We start from the raw sequence: 15,563 nt of genomic DNA, 5'->3' as shown, positions 1-15,563 counted from the left end.
CTTCAATAAAGACTTTTGTATATAACAAGAACTGGCGTTGGTCCTTTGTGAGCTGGGACCTCGGGCAGCTCTGACAAGCTGTAACTTCGCAGGTGTTCTGCAACTTGTGGCCTGACATGAAGGTAACAAAGGAGAATAAAATTTTGAGGTGGAAGGTCTGGCCTGAATTGGAGAGTGCAAAATTGAGAGACCCTCTTATGTGGGGATCTGAAGACCGAAGGATTATAAATTTGATTAAGGTGGAAGCTGGAGCCATGGGGACATTTGGACTTGAAAGGAGTATGAAACAAGATTTGGAGTACCCCATAGGCTTCATTTTTAAGCATGGAGGACTGTCTGGAAAAAATATGGATCCTGTTGGGCTGGAGCCTCTCCGAGATTTGGGGGTCTAACATTAAGGACTATCAAAAAGGCCGGCAGAGAGGAATTGAAAGAGATTTAAGAGCCTCGGACGTGAGATCTCCAGGCTAAACAGTACATTAGACTGATGAACATTTGTTGGGGACTGAAACCGGGAAAAAGGGTGGGTGGAGTCTGGGAATCCAAAGGGTACATAACTATAACTTGCTTTGTTTCTATTTTGTTTTGCTATCTGTATGGAATTTGGGAAAGCCGTGGAAGGGAAATTCTGGTCGATTTTAGGAAAATAATGTTTAAAAATGAGCAACGATGTACAAGTATTGAGGTTTAAGTTTGGACATAAGGATTTGTTGAATTAATAATTTAAATTGGAATACAGGAAGGGGAGGTGTGAGGAGGTCTGAGAAACAAGTTAAATGAAAATAAGTAATTGAAATTTTTTTTTGCCTAATTTTTGTTTTGTGTGGTTTTTGAAAACGCTAATAAACATTTTTTTTAAAAAAAAAAGGTACCGCTTTATAGCGGGAAGGTAAACGGTGTTTCCGTGTGCTGTGCTGGTGCTGGCTCGCCAGAGCAGCTTTGTCACGCTGGCCACGTGACCCGGAGGTGTCTCCGGACAGCGCTGGCTCCCGGCCTCTTGAGTGAGATGAGCGCACAACCCTAGAGTCGGACACGACTGGCCCATGCGGGCAGGGGTACCTTTACCTTGACCGTTACAGAAGCACCTGAAGAGCTGAGCAACATATGAACCAGGTTGAAAACGCTCTGGGCTGCATTACACCGGGCTCTGTGGCACCATGCCAACACAGAGGAGCCTAGGAGTAAGCCCTGAGTAGGTGCACCTGTCCACCCTATTCACAATTCATGTGACATGGAGTCCACATTTACACAGGCCCATCCACATACTCCATCCAGAAACTGGCAAGGTCGTAGCCTACTACTGATTAATTTAACTGACAGAAATATTTAAAATCAGCCTTGCCTTCAGCAGTTTCCAAGATGTCTTACAATCTTGGAACAATAAAGGGAGATCTGAAAATTGCATCTCTGCCCTATTCCACTCAAGGATTCTTCTTGTCAGTTGACAGACACCATTGGATACCACTCAGTAAATATAAAGAAAATACAATTAAAAATAGCCTACAAAACAGCAGCAAAATATGAACCATAAAGCAATCATTTCCCTCCATCAGCAGGGGAGACCCTCTGGTGCCAGTGCTGAGTGCTGCTGCCCATGACCCATGACCGGGCCTTCTGGAATACCCTCCCATAGTGGTATGTGTCAAGCCCTCAGGAGTGTCAGGCTCACATGCTGTGCATTCTATAATTTTCACCTGCTTGCAAACCAGGGTTTGACTCTGGTTTGCAGGCAAATGGTTTGCCCTTTCAGTCACAAACAAGGCTTAGAAGAGTGGAAAGTGGAAAGTTGCAGGCAAGCCCTCTTGGAAATGGCAAATATGGTTTAGTATTATATGTGAATGAGCCCTAAATGATAGAGAGAAGTTTCCAGACACACTATTCTTGCCCCTGATATAGAGCGGGGGGTGGGTGCAGGCATATTTTGGGGGGAAAGGTGGAGGACCATGCCTACACCTGCCATTTGAAGTGGCACTGCCTAGACACACTTTTACCACCAAAAGGCTTTGTCATTGCTCCTAGTCCACAAGTTTCTTTAAAAAATGTTTGCTCTTTCCTTTTCACTGTTCAATTCCATGTCAAATATCCAAAATTCTGCAATACCCTTATTTTGCCAGCAAGGAAGAAATGTGTTCAAATTGCTTCATTTATTCTGACATCAATCTTTTTTAAAAAAATTAATGGCAGTACCCTCAGTTCCACCACTTGTCCCCTCGCCCTCACAGTCCTATTTATGACCTTGAAAGCATAAAAAGAAATGACAGTTAAACCATAAATTATCCCATATTTTATTCTCAAATTTTTGAATCTTATTACAGAAAGTCAAGATTTTTTAAAATGAATAATGAATCCCAGTTCCAGTTTTTGCGTGTGGAGAACATTTGGCTCTTGTTGCTTCACTGGCTGAATTCCCCTTTATTCATACTAATGGACTAAAGCACTTGATTTTCAGCATGGAGCAGTATGACAGTTTTGCCACTAATAAAGCAAAGATCCCTTCAATAAATCAGGTTCTATTTAGCACATTAGAATTCTCCCTTCACTTTTCTGTCATAGCATGTTAACAGCAGTCAGGAAGACAAAGTCACCCCTGAGGTAATCCCAACAGGGATGAGCTAAGCCTATTATGTGCAGCTAATTTTGAAGAAAAAAGTATTGGTTTCAAAGTTCTTCTATGGTTGGCCAAGTGGAATGCTAATCAAATACTGGTGTGTGGGGTGGGGGTGCTGCAGCGAGGGGAGGGGGCAGAGCGCACTTGAATGGGATGTTGCTAAAACAAGCACGCTGATATTTTAACCATGCTGCCTCTGTGTTCTGCTTCACTGCCAAGAAAGGAACCATTGCTCATTTCTGCCTTAATAAGTGGACGCCAGAGAGGAGCACAATCTGCTCTAGAATACATATTGTTTTCAGAGTCAGACATATGATATCTTAATTTTCCCCTTTGTAATGCTGCTTGTTTAGTAGTCTTTTTGGTTTAAAAGTCAGTTAGCAAAATTAAGCAGGGTGCTTTCAGATACAAAGTATTTTCAGAATTTTGTTCCTTTATGCTGAAATCACAGATATGTCTGGAATCTAGTATGTTACTATCACAACATATACACATTTAACTTCTAGTTGCTTGGGGGATGGGGCTAAAACTAATTTTAGTACATATATGCACCATACTGTAGTAGTAGTAGTAGTAGTAGTAGTAGTAGTAGTAGTAGTAGTAAAGGTAAAGGTATCCCTGCCCATACGGGCCAGTCGTGTCCGACTCTAGGGTTGTGCACCCATCTCACTTAAGAGGCCGGGGGCCATCGCTGTCCGGAGACACTTCCGGGTCACGTGGCCAGCGTGACAAAGCTGCTCTGGCGAACCGGCACCAGAGCAGCACACGGAAACGCCGTTTACCTTCCCGCTATAAAGCGGTACCTATTTATCTAGTTGCACTTAAGGGTGCTTTCGAACTGCTAGGTGGGCAGGAGCTGGGACCGAACGACGGGAGCTCACCCCGCCGCGGGGATTCGAACTGCCGACCATATGATCGGCAAGTCCTAGGCGCTGAGGTTTTACCCACAGCGCCACCCGCGTCCTATAGTAGTATGCACCCAAATTTCCCCAAGACAAAAACAGGACCAGGCTTTACCAAGGACAGGCATTAGAAAACACAGACAGCTAGAGGTGACAAGAGGCATGGAGGAGAACAGAGAGAGAGAGAGGTCAAGATTGTCAGAAAGGTTTGAAGATGTGGTCTTGGGTATATTCCCAATTAAATTAAATTGCTAAATGGCAGTACATTTCCAAAACTTTAGTCTTATCCAGCCAAAAGGCACAGCTAGGGGAGCATGGCTTGGGCACCGAGTCTCAACTGAAAGTTGCCCAAGACCCAGTCCTGGTCTACATTTTGAGGAAAGGTTGTTTTCTGCTGCTCCAGAGAAGCGGACACGGAGCAATGGTTCCAAAGTACAAGAAAGAAGATTCAACCTAAACATTAGGAAGAACTTCCTGACATATGGTTGTCAAGCCTCTGCTTAAAGACCTCCAAAGAAGGAGACTCCACCACACTCCTTGGCAGCAAATTCCACTGTCGAACAGCTCTTACTGTCAGGAAGTTCTTCCTAATGTTTAGGTGGAATCTTCTTTCTTGTAGTTTGGAACCATTGCCTTTCTGGAGCAGCAGAAAACAACCTTTCTCCCTCCTCTATGTGACATCCTTTTATATATTTGAACATGGCTATCATATCACCCCTTAACCTCCGCTTCTCCAGGCTAAACATGCCCAGCTCCCTTAGCCGTTCTTCATAAGGCATCGTTTCCAGGCCTTTGACCATTTTGGTTGCCCTCCTCTGGACACGTTCCAGTTTGTCAGTGTCCTTCTTGAACTGTGGTGCCCAGAACTGGACACAGTACTCCAGGTGAGGTCTGACCAGAGCAGAATACAGTGGCACTATTACTTCCCTTGATCTAGATGCTATACTCCTATTGATGCAGCCCAGAATTGCATTGGCTTTTTTAGCTGCCGCGTCACACTGTTGGCTCATGTCAAGTTTGTGGTCAACCAAGACTCCTAGATCCTTTTCACATGTACTGCTCTCAAGCCAGGTGTCACCCATCTTGTATTTGTGCCTCTCATTTTTTTTGCCCAAGTGCAATACTTTACATTTCTCCCTATTAAAATTCATCTTGTTTGTTTTGGCCCAGTTCTCTAATCTGTCAAGGTCGTTTTGAAGTGTGATCCTGTCCTCTGGGGTGTTAGCCACCCCTCCCAGTTTGGTGTCATCTGTAAATTTGATCAGGATGCCCTTGAGTCCATCATCCAAGTCGTTGATAAAGATGTTGAATAAGACCGGACCCAAGACAGAACCCTGTGGCACCCCACTAGTCACTCTTCTCCAGGATGAAGAGGAACCATTGATGAGCACCCTTTGGGTTCAGTCAGTCAGCCAGTTACAAATCCACTGAGTGGTAGCATAGTCAAGACCGCATTTTACCAGCTTCTTTACAAGAATATCATGGGGCACCTCGTCAAATGCCTTGCTGAAATCAAGGTAGGCTACATCCACTGCATTCCCTTCATCTACCAGGCTTGTAATTCTGTCAAAAAACGAGATCAGGTTAGTCTGACATGACTTAATTTTCAGAAATCCATGCTGACTATTGGTGATCACAGCATTCCTTTCTAGGTGCTCACAGACTGTTTGCTTAATGATCTGCTCCAGAATCTTCCCTGGTATTGATGTCAGACTGACTGGGCGGTAATTATTTGGGTCCTCTCTTTTCCCCTTTTTGAAAATAGGGACAACATTTGCCCTCCTCCAGTCTGCCAGGACTTCGCCTGTTCTCCAGGAATTCTCAAAGATGACTGCCAGTGGTTCTGAGATCACATCTGCCAGTTCTTTTAATACTCTTGGATGCAGTTCATCTGGCCCTGGAGACTTGAATACATCTAAACTAGCCAAGTATTCTTGTACTATCTCCTTTGTTATTCTGGGCTGTGTTTCCTCTGCTGAATCATTTGCTCCAAATTCTTCAGGTCGGGCATTGTTTTCTTTATCGGAGAAGACTGAGGCAAAGAAGGCATTGAGGAGTTCAGCCCTTTCTGTGTCCCCTGTTTGCATTTCACCATCTTCTCCTCTGAGTGACCCCACTGTTTCTTTCTTCTTCCTTTTGCTACGAACATACCCATAAAAGCCTTTTTTGTTGCTTTTAACCTCTCTAGCAAGCCTGAGTTCATTCTGTGCTTTAGCTTTTCTGACTTTGTGTCTACACGTGCTGGCTATTTGTTTGAATTCCTCTTTGGTGGTTTCCCCCCTTTTCCATTTTTTGTACACATCCTTTTTTAATCTTAACTCAGTTAAAAGTTCTTTAGATAGCCACCCTGGCTTCTTTAGGCACCTTCCATGTTTCCGTCTCATTGGTATTGCCTGAAGTTGTGCTTTCACTATCTCCCTCTTAACAAACTCCCAGCCATCATGAACTCCCTTTCCTTTTAATATTAGTGTCCATGGGATCTCACCCAGCACTTCCCTAAGTTTTATAAAGTCGGCTTTCCTAAAGTCAAGAAATTGAGTCCTAGTATGCTTGGCTGCTCCTTTCCGCTGTATAGTAAACTTCAGAAGAGCATGATCACTCGCGCCTAATGATCCTTCCACTTCTACCCCACTAACCAGGTCATCAACATTGGTTAGGATCAGGTCTAAAATGGCTGTTCCTCTTGTTGCTTCTCCCACTTTCTGGACAATGAAGTTGTCTGCAAGGCCAGTGAGGAATCTGTTTGACCTTATGCTCTTGGCTGAGTTTGACATCCAACAAATATCTGGGTAATTGAAGTCCCCCATTACTACTATCTCCCTTCCTTTTGCATGCTTGGCCATCTGTTCCAGGAAGGCATCATCTATGTCCTCCGTTTGGCTTGGGGATCTATAGTAAACTCCCACAATGAGGTCCCTGTTATTCTTTTCTCCCTTAATTTTGACCCAAATGCTCTCACTTTGGCTTTGAGGTTCTAAATCTTGGATCTCTTCACAGGTATACACATCTCTGACATATAACGCCACTCCTCCTCCTTTCTTGTCTGGTCTGTTTCTCTGAAATAGATTGTAACCCTCCATTATTACATTCCAGTCGTGGGACTTATCCCACCAGGTTTCAGTGATGCCTATTATGTCATATTTAGTTTGCTGTACCAAGAGCTCAAGCTCATCTTGTTTATTACCCATGCTTTGCGCATTAGTGTACAGACATTGAAGTCCATTAATCATTCCCCCGTGTCTTTTATTTAAGGATTTTTTCCTCCCACCACTAGGTCTGCGTGCTGTTTGCTCCATTTGGTCTATGACATTTGGATGATCATCTTCATCAATTGATAGACTCCTACCTTCAGGAGCACTGTCTTCCTCCCCCACATTAGTCAGTTTAAAGCCCTCCTGATGAGGTTTCTGAGATTTTTGGCAAAAACATTCCTCCCAACCGTTGTGAGGTGCAGCCCATCTCTTGCCAGAAGTCCATCTTCAAGAAACTGCAGTCCGTGATCTAAGAATCCAAACCGTTCCTGTTTACACCATTTGCGAAGCCAGCTGTTCACTTCCACTATTTTTCTCTCTCTCCCTGGGCCACGTCGTTCAACTGGGAGGACAGATGAGATGACAATTGGGGCGCGACAGGAAGCAAGGGCTCTAGAGAAGCGGGAAGGCAGAGGAGAGCGTTGGAATGATTTTCGCATTCCTGAGATGCCAGAACAGTCTTCCCAGCCAGTGGAGCCAATGGAAATTGGAGGCGCGCGCGCGTGGGGCTTCAAATTCAAACGAAGGGCGGAAGAAGGAGGGGAAAGCCGCTAAAAAGTGTTTCCTCTGCCAACAGCCAGGACATTTTGCCAGGGTCTGCCCTCAAAGAAAGGCATGGCAAGGAATGGTGGGGGCTGTTGGGAGTGAGGAGGAGGGGGTTAAGGAGCAGGTAAAAGCCAACGCCTGGCTGCCGAAGACAGGGCACAGCAGCCAGGCCAAGGACCAGTGAACGTGCCCAAGCCTGAACCCCCCCCCCGAGCAGCCATCGCCGTAGGGGTGGTGCTAGAGCTACCCAACGGACATCCACTCACGATAAAAGCTCTGTTAGACTCAGGCAGCTCTTGCAATTTCATGAGCATGGAATTCGCGTCAGAGCATCAGATACAGACTCTGCCCCTAAGTAGTCCTTTGCAAGTCACCACGATTGATGGGAGGGAACTTCTGGGGGGAGAAGTAACCCAACAGACGGTCCCCATGAGAATGAGGGTGGTCAGGCACATGGAAGTCATTGCCTTTCACGTAGCCACCCTGGCGGGACCACCCATCATATTGGGAATGAGCTGGCTGGCGCTACATGATCCGTTAGTGGGATGGCACCAGCGGACGGTCTCTTTCGGGTCAGCTCACTGCTTGGAACACTGCCATGGGGGGGGAACCCGGGGATGGCAATGGCCAGTTTGGCAGGGCTGGCGGTGGGCGGAAAAGGAGAGATACCACCGCAATACGCCGACCTGCGTGACGTCTTCAGTGAGAAGGAAGCAGATAGACTACCCCCTCATAGGCCCTTTGACTGTCAAATCAACCTACTCCCGGGAGCTCACCTGCCAGTGGGCAAACTGTACGCCATGTCGGACAGGGAGATGCAGGAGTTAAGGGAATTTATAGACAAGAACCTAAAGAGAGGTTTCATAAGGGAGTCGAGAGCGGTGGGGGGCAGTCCAGTGTTTTTTGTAGACAAAAAAGACACTAATAAGCCCAGGCTCGTAGTGGACTTTCGGGCCGTCAATTCGGTGTCAGAACCAGTAGCCTTCCCCATGCCCAAGGTTGACGAGATTTTGACCAGGGTTAGGAAGGGAAAGATTTTTACCAAGCTGGACCTAAGGGGGGCGTACAACCTGATCAGAATGAGGGAGGGGGATGAATGGAAGACCACCATGTTTACCCCCCTGGGGGCCTTCGAGTACCTCGTTATGCCTTTTGGATTACAAGGGGGTTCAGCATGTTTCCAATCTTTCATGCATCACGTTCTAGGACCCTTGCTGTACAAGAACTGTGTAGCCTTCTTAGATGACGTGTTGATCTACTCAGAGGACAAGGAGCAGCATGTCAGAGACGTCCGGGAAGTGCTAAGCAGGTTACAGGCGAACCAGCTATGGGTCAAACTGGAGAAGTGCCAGTTCCATAAAAGAGAGGTGGAATTCCTGGGGTACCGGTTGTCCGACAAGGGATTATCCATGGATCCGGGCAAGGTACAAGCGGTACTGGAATGGAAGACACCTAAGACCAGGAAGGACGTGCAGAGATTCCTGGGGTTTGGAAATTTCTATCGGAAGTTCATCAAAAACTTTGCCCACTTAACTGCACCCATCACCGATTGCCTCAGTAGCAAGAAGAAGTTCGTATGGACGGAAGAGGCGCAGCAATCGTTTGACCGACTAAAGAAGGCGTTCGCTTCGGAAGAACAGCTCTTGCACGTGGATCTGCAGAAACCAATGAGGGTGGAGACCGATGCATCAGACCGAGCGGTAGGGGCAGTTCTGCTACAGCCGGGAAGAGATCCGTCCGACTGGAGACCGTGTGCCTTCTTCTCCCGGAAGTTGAACAAGTCGGAACGCAACTACACAGTGTACGACAGGGAGCTGCTGGCCATTTATGAAGCATTTCGACGCTGGAGACATCTACTAATAGGGGCACAACACAAGATACAGGTGTGCACAGACCATAAGAACCTGGAATACTGGAGGACTGCAAGGGTACTCAACCAGAGACAAGTGCGATGGGCACAGGAGTTTTCCAAGTTCCATTTTGAAATTCGCTACGTACCGGGGGAAGAAAACGTAAGGGCGGACGCTCTCTCCCGGAAGCCAGAATATATGGAGGGAGAGGGAGCGCCGGAAGAAAGACATGTGATACCCAAGGACCACTGGGTGTGTGTGGGAGTATTGGTTGGGCAACGAGAATTGGTAGAGGGGACCGAGGGCGACGAGTACGCCCAAAACAAGCTCAGAGAGCTCAGGGGAGCAGGGGAAAACCCGGGGGGGTTGAGGAAAAAAATGGGGCGCTGTACTACAGGGGGGCATTGTATATACCAGAGGGGCAATTGAGAAGTAGAGTACTCAAACAATTACACGACAGCCCCACGGCGGGACATTTTGGTCAACACAAAACCATGTTGCTAGTCACCAGGCAGTTCTGGTGGCCAAAGGTGAGGGAAGATGTATGGGAATACGTCAGGGGGTGCGACCGCTGCCAGCGAGCCAAAGGGGAGAGGGCAACACCAGCGGGGTTGCTGGAACCATTACCAACACCAGAAAGGCCATGGGAGGCAGTGTCCATAGATTTTATGACAGATTTGGCCAAATCTAGGGGGGGAACGGTGGTCATGGTAGTAATCGACTTGTTAACTAAGATGTGCCATTTTATAGCACATTTTTATGCTCACATGCGGTGATGGTGGAGGAAACCGCCAGGCTGTTTGTAGAACACATTTTTAGGTTGCATGGCGCCCCCTTGAGGGTGGTCTCTGACAGAGGAAAACAATTCACGTCCAGGTTCTGGAGGAAGCTCATGAGCCTACTGCATGTGGAGGTCAATTTCTCGACGGCCAGACACCCAGAAACCAACGGGCAAGCGGAAAGGGGAAACAGTATTTTGCAACAATACTTGAGGTGTTATGTCAATGAGAGTGAGAGTGACTGGGTAGAAAAATTAGCCCTGGCCGAATTTGCCTACAATAATGCCGAGCATGTGTTCACGGGCATGAGTCCATTTATGGCCAATTATGGTTGTCACCCTAGGGCCTTTCCAGGGGCAGGGGAGGAAAGATGGAGTGTACCGGCGGCGGAACATTTCGTAGTAGAAATGGAAGCTATACACCAACAGCTTAAGTTGAATTTAGAGAGGGCTAAGGAAGTGTACAAAAGGCAGGCAGATAGGAGCAGGAGGGAAGGAGAGACCATAAGGGTTGGGGACCGGGTGTGGTTGTCAACACAAGGGTTACCGTTCAAGGGAGGTTGCAAGAAATTGAGACTGAGACGACTGGGACCCTTCGAGGTTACACAACAGGTGAATCCGGTGGCCTTTAGGCTCAACCTGCCGGACAACATGAAACTACATCCAGTATTTCATAGATCGTTACTATCACCATACAGGGAAGGGCGGGAATTTCAGGGACGAGAGAGAGAGGTTCCCGCGGCACCACAAGTAGAAGAGTCATGCGCAGCAGTCATGTAGCAGAAATACTCGATTCAAGGTGGAAGGGTAAACAGGTGGAGTACCTAGTGGCGTGGGAAGGGGAACCGGAGTCAGAAAATGCATGGGTACCCGCAGAAACCATCAAGGATGAGTTTCTCTTGGGAGAGTTTCACCGTAGGTTCCCAAGGAGGCCCAAACCCTTAGCTAGGTTCTGGGAGGAGCAATTTGGCACCACCGACGATGAAGAGGAGTTTGAGGGATTTCCGGACTCTGGGCAGGAAGAGGAAGAAGAATCTGAAGAGGGGGAATCAGATTGGGAAGATTTTTCAGGAAGACGGGATAGTAGTAGGTGGAGAGCAGTTTTTGAGTCATCAGAAGATGGGGGAGATTCTTTCCAGGGGTTCCCAGCCTCACCGCCCAAAGAAAGGGGGAGGACAGGGGGTGAGGGGGGTCCTGGAGGGGAGGTGGATGTCAGGGAACTGCCATCGGAGCTCAGGGTGGTGGAGAGGCTCTCGGATGCTGGGAGACCCTCGGATGCTGAGGAGGGAACCAGCAGGGGGAGAGGGAGAGTTTCCGCTGAAGAAGGAGGGAAGGAGGAGACGCTTCAAGCTCGACCAGTGGTGAGAGCTCAGGACCTCCCCTTGGAATGCCCACTCTGCGCAGAAAGCTGTCGCGCAGGGAATCAAGGAGGAGACTTTCTGTCAAAGAACTTTTATGTTGGAAGAAATTCAGGAAACGCCCACTGACGGATTCTGCCAGTGATTAAGGCAGCCACGCACTTATGGCTGTCCGGTTAGGGAGAGTTTAAAACTAACTACAAAACTGGGAGCGTTTTAGCACTTACGCACAAGCAACCCCTTATCCCATTACACATGGACTGCAAGGAGATCAAACCTATCCATTCTTAAGGAAATCAGCCCTGAGTGCTCACTGGAAGGACAGATCTTGAAGCTGAGGCTCCAATATTTTGGCCACCTCATAAGAAGTGAAGACTCCCTGGAAAAGACCCTGATGTTGGGAAAGAGTGAGGGCACAAGGAGAAGGGGACAACAGAGGATGAGATGGTTGAACAGTGTTCTCTAAACTACCAACATGAGTTTGACCAAACTGCAGGAGGCAGTGGAAGACAGGAGTGCCTGGCATGGGATCACAAAGAGTTGGACTAAACGGCTAAACAACAACAATCCAGCACTTTGAGCCAGTCATTATTTCTCATTATACTCGACCTCACAGGCTTTGAACAATGAAAGCAGGAGAGCCATGCAGCAAACCACCTTGAGCTCCTATAATTAAGATATAAATGTGACAACCAAATCAACCCATATATCCCCCCCCAGACAATTAGACAATTCACACACTCAGCTGTGAATCATCATATCTCAATTAATCCAGTGACATACATGCAAGTGTATACACACAGCCTTGAATTTGGGTGATAATCTAATTCACTCCCTACTACTGCTGGATCAAGAGTTCTTGATTTAAAATAGAAAACATTTGGATATTTTAACTAAAGAACTTATTGTACTTTAATACTCTGTTCAGAGACTGTAAAACCTAAGTTGGCTAGGAAGTGGAATTGATTTTAAATGTCTATATTGCATCAGCAGCATTCACAATTGGCACAAATTGAGGAGAGGGGCTGAGGCATTTTCAGCATCATTTATAGGAAACAATATAAGAGCACAAGAGCCCTGTTAGAACAGATCACTGTCCCATCATAGAATCACAGAATTGTAGAGTTGGAAGGGACTCAGAGGGTCATCTAGTCCAACACCTTGCAACACAGGAATGCCAGCTAAATCATACATGACCTCTGCTTAAAAACCTCAAAGGAAGGAGAGCATCCTGTTTTCAAAGTAGATCATGAAGGCAACAGAGCTCTTCCTACACTTTACACTAAGTCAGACCATGGTTGCATCTAGCTCTGTAGCACTGATTCAGTGTCCTTGCATTTACATAGTCTCACATAGTCTCACATGGTGGATGGAGGGCTGAACATGGACAAGGCTGAAATATGCACTCAGTCAGATTTGCCCTGTGATCTTGGGCAATCACAATTCCTCAGCTGAATCTGTTTCACAGAACTATTGCAAAGATAATTAAAATGAGAAAGGGCAACCCAAACTACTTTGCATGGTATAGGAAGGAAGGAAGGGAAAGAGATGTGTGCAACTAAGTTTTACTCAAGGGTAGATCTATTGAAATCAATGGCCTTAACCATGTTCATGGATGTAATCTGAAAAAAACTTAACTGCATATCGCTGTGAGAGAGGCTGCATTGTGCCACCTTTTGCTCCTTGGAGGAAGGATCAGATTTAAAACATATACAGTGGTACCTCGGGTTACATACGCTTCAGGTTACAGACACTGCTAACCCAGAAATAGTACCTTGGGTTAAGAACTTTGCTTCAGGATGAGAACAGAAATCGCATGGTGGCAGCAGGAGGCCCCATTAACTAAAGTGGTACCTCAGGTTAAGAACGGACCTCTGGAATGAATTAAGTACATAACCAGAGGTACCACTGTACAACACATAGCTGTCAAGTGTCCCTTATTTGAAGGGACAGTCCCTTATTCCAGCGCCATGTCCCGCTGCTGTCCCTTATTGATAGATGTCCCTTAAATTTCAATGGAAGCAGCTCCTCTCCCTCCCTCCCTGCTGGCCAGGGAGGAGGGAGGCTTCAACTATGTTGCTTGGCTGCGTTGCTCACCCAATAAGAAGTCTAAGAACGACTGGGGGGTGGAGCTTGCATGCCTTCTATGTGGCTAGTTAATGCAAGCTGAGGGGGGTTTTGAATGCTGGACACCATTTTGTTGCACGTGCTGCTGCAAACTTTGCAGTGCAAAGCCAGGCTGGGGAGCCATCTTAAGATGAGGCTGCATAGGCCTTGTGGTGCATGTGATTCAGATTCTATTCAGTTGAACCTCTGGTTACAAAGTTGGTTGGACAGTGTTCTCGAAGCTACCAGCATGAGTTTGACCAGACTGCAGGAGGACAGGAAGACTGGAGTGCCTGGAACAGGTGAGGCTGCAGGTCCCTTATTTTGGCTGCTGGTCCCTTATTTTCAAGGCTCCTGGTCGCTTATTATCAAATCTGTAAGTTGACAGCTATGGTACAACATGCCATTCTCCAACATAGCCAAGAATCAGGAAAAATGGGCAATATTGTACTGTTATTCAAATAGGGTACGGCTAGGTTATCAGCTTCTCCCACTGAATTTCTGGCACTTGAAAAGGAGTGCTGGGACGAACAGGGCCACATTCAGGGCTCACTCTAATTTTGCCCAAGTTTTTGCCCTTTATCTTTTCATTCAGGCTTCCTGTGTTCCTAAGTGAGGCAACACCCTCCAAAATGGATGCAAGGGTGTGGATGGCACAAGCAGGGCGGCAGGCTGAAGCAGCGGCGTAGCGTGGGTTGTCAGGACCCGGGGCAAGGCAAGTAATTTGCACCCCTAACCTGCCGCCGCTGCCAGCTTCTTCTTGCTGCTGCCTGGGCTGGTCGGGTGTGGTTTTCTCCCGTGCTCAGCGCTGCACTGGGCGGCCGCTACACTGTCCCTCCCCCAGATAGTCCCTCCCTCACTCTCTCTCTGCTCCGCACCGCAACGCACGCCTGGCACCCTCCCCCTCCACAGTGGGCGGCGACCCGGCAGCTCGGATCGGATTCGGACAGCCAGCACTGCAGTAAGAGAGAGGGGCAGAGAGCTGCGAGTGCAAGCAAGCGCCCCCCCCCCAAATGTTGCGCCCGGTGCAGCTGGCCCCCCTGCACCCCCCACGCTACGCCACTGGGCTGGAGGAAAGACAGGCACTCCACCCCACCGGCTGTTGCCCCACCATGGCAAACTTGGTGGGCCTTTAGCTAATATAAATAGTAAACTCAGTAGTATATGGCACACGGAGAATCCATTGAATTTTAAAACAATGTGAGTGTGGTGGGCCCTGATGATCTATTTGTAAAATTCAGAATCATCAGCCCCCAGAATCTGGCAGGAACTCACTTGGAACGAGCACTGAAGAAAACATTAAAAAATGCATCATACAGCAAAGTAGCTCAAGAGCCAAGGCTTCACATGGCCTAATACCCCCCCTCTCTATTTCATTAACAACAAATCAGCTCTGAAACACAACCCATGACTGGAATGAGCGCGCACGCCTTGGCTGGGTTCGCGCTGTCTGTCCCCGCGGACCACGTGTTTTACATGATCACAAATAGCCTTGTCAGTCTGCTACTGTCTGCTACAAGGTATGGCAAGGCAGCGTGTCGCTGGGCGAGTCCGAATTTCCGGGATTGGCGCATATCCCCGTCCTTCCCCTCCCCCTAAGCTCGCTTATTTGCACTTCAAATTTAACCCTTCGGCTCGGCAAGAGCCAAAGTGCCCTCGGCTGTGGCAAAGGAGGCTTGGGCGAAGCGCAAAACAGATCACACAGTTCTTTAGAAAACACCCACAACTCATCGCAGCGTGGAAGCAACGGGAGCATTCATTCCCATCTCCTCTGTCATTTCGGATCAAAATGTTAATTCTCGTCCCTTGCCTCTCATTCCATTTCCCTTGGCAAGGGTACAGGCGTGCATGTGCCAGAACCACATATAACCCCACCTTTCAGCCATGGAGCAATCCTTGCACTGCAATCCAAATCTAGAAGTCTGCTAAACGATGCACGCAGCAAATCTAAGGGTGTTATTTCCCCGTCTCCCCAGCTTCCTATGATGTTTGCTCTAAAGTAACACGTTATTTCCACTTCCTTTTTTGCATGTAAAATGGATACAAACAACCACTGCAGGGCAGCTGTTGTTGTTGTTGCTGCTGTTGTTGTTCAAGGTTAGCTGAGCTCCAGCCCGAGCCGCGTCTCGAGGGCCGCGCGGGCAGCTGGTTAGTCGGGGCGTTT

The 15,563-nt window shown here is 47.6% G+C and overlaps 1 protein-coding gene across 1 annotated transcript in view; it reads right to left on the bottom strand.

Moving 5' to 3' along the window:
• SSPN (sarcospan) overlaps positions 1 to 15,563 on the bottom strand; it is a 31,794-nt gene that overhangs the window by 14,654 nt on the left and 1,577 nt on the right. The window lies entirely within an intron of this gene.

The sequence above is a fragment of the Podarcis erhardii genome (genome assembly GCF_964252035.2).
Source record: "Podarcis erhardii genome assembly, chromosome: 10".
NCBI classification, from domain to species: Eukaryota; Metazoa; Chordata; class Lepidosauria; order Squamata; family Lacertidae; genus Podarcis; species Podarcis erhardii.
The sequence above is the reverse complement of the archived record's forward strand: the minus strand, read 5'-3'. Positions and strand labels throughout refer to the sequence as shown.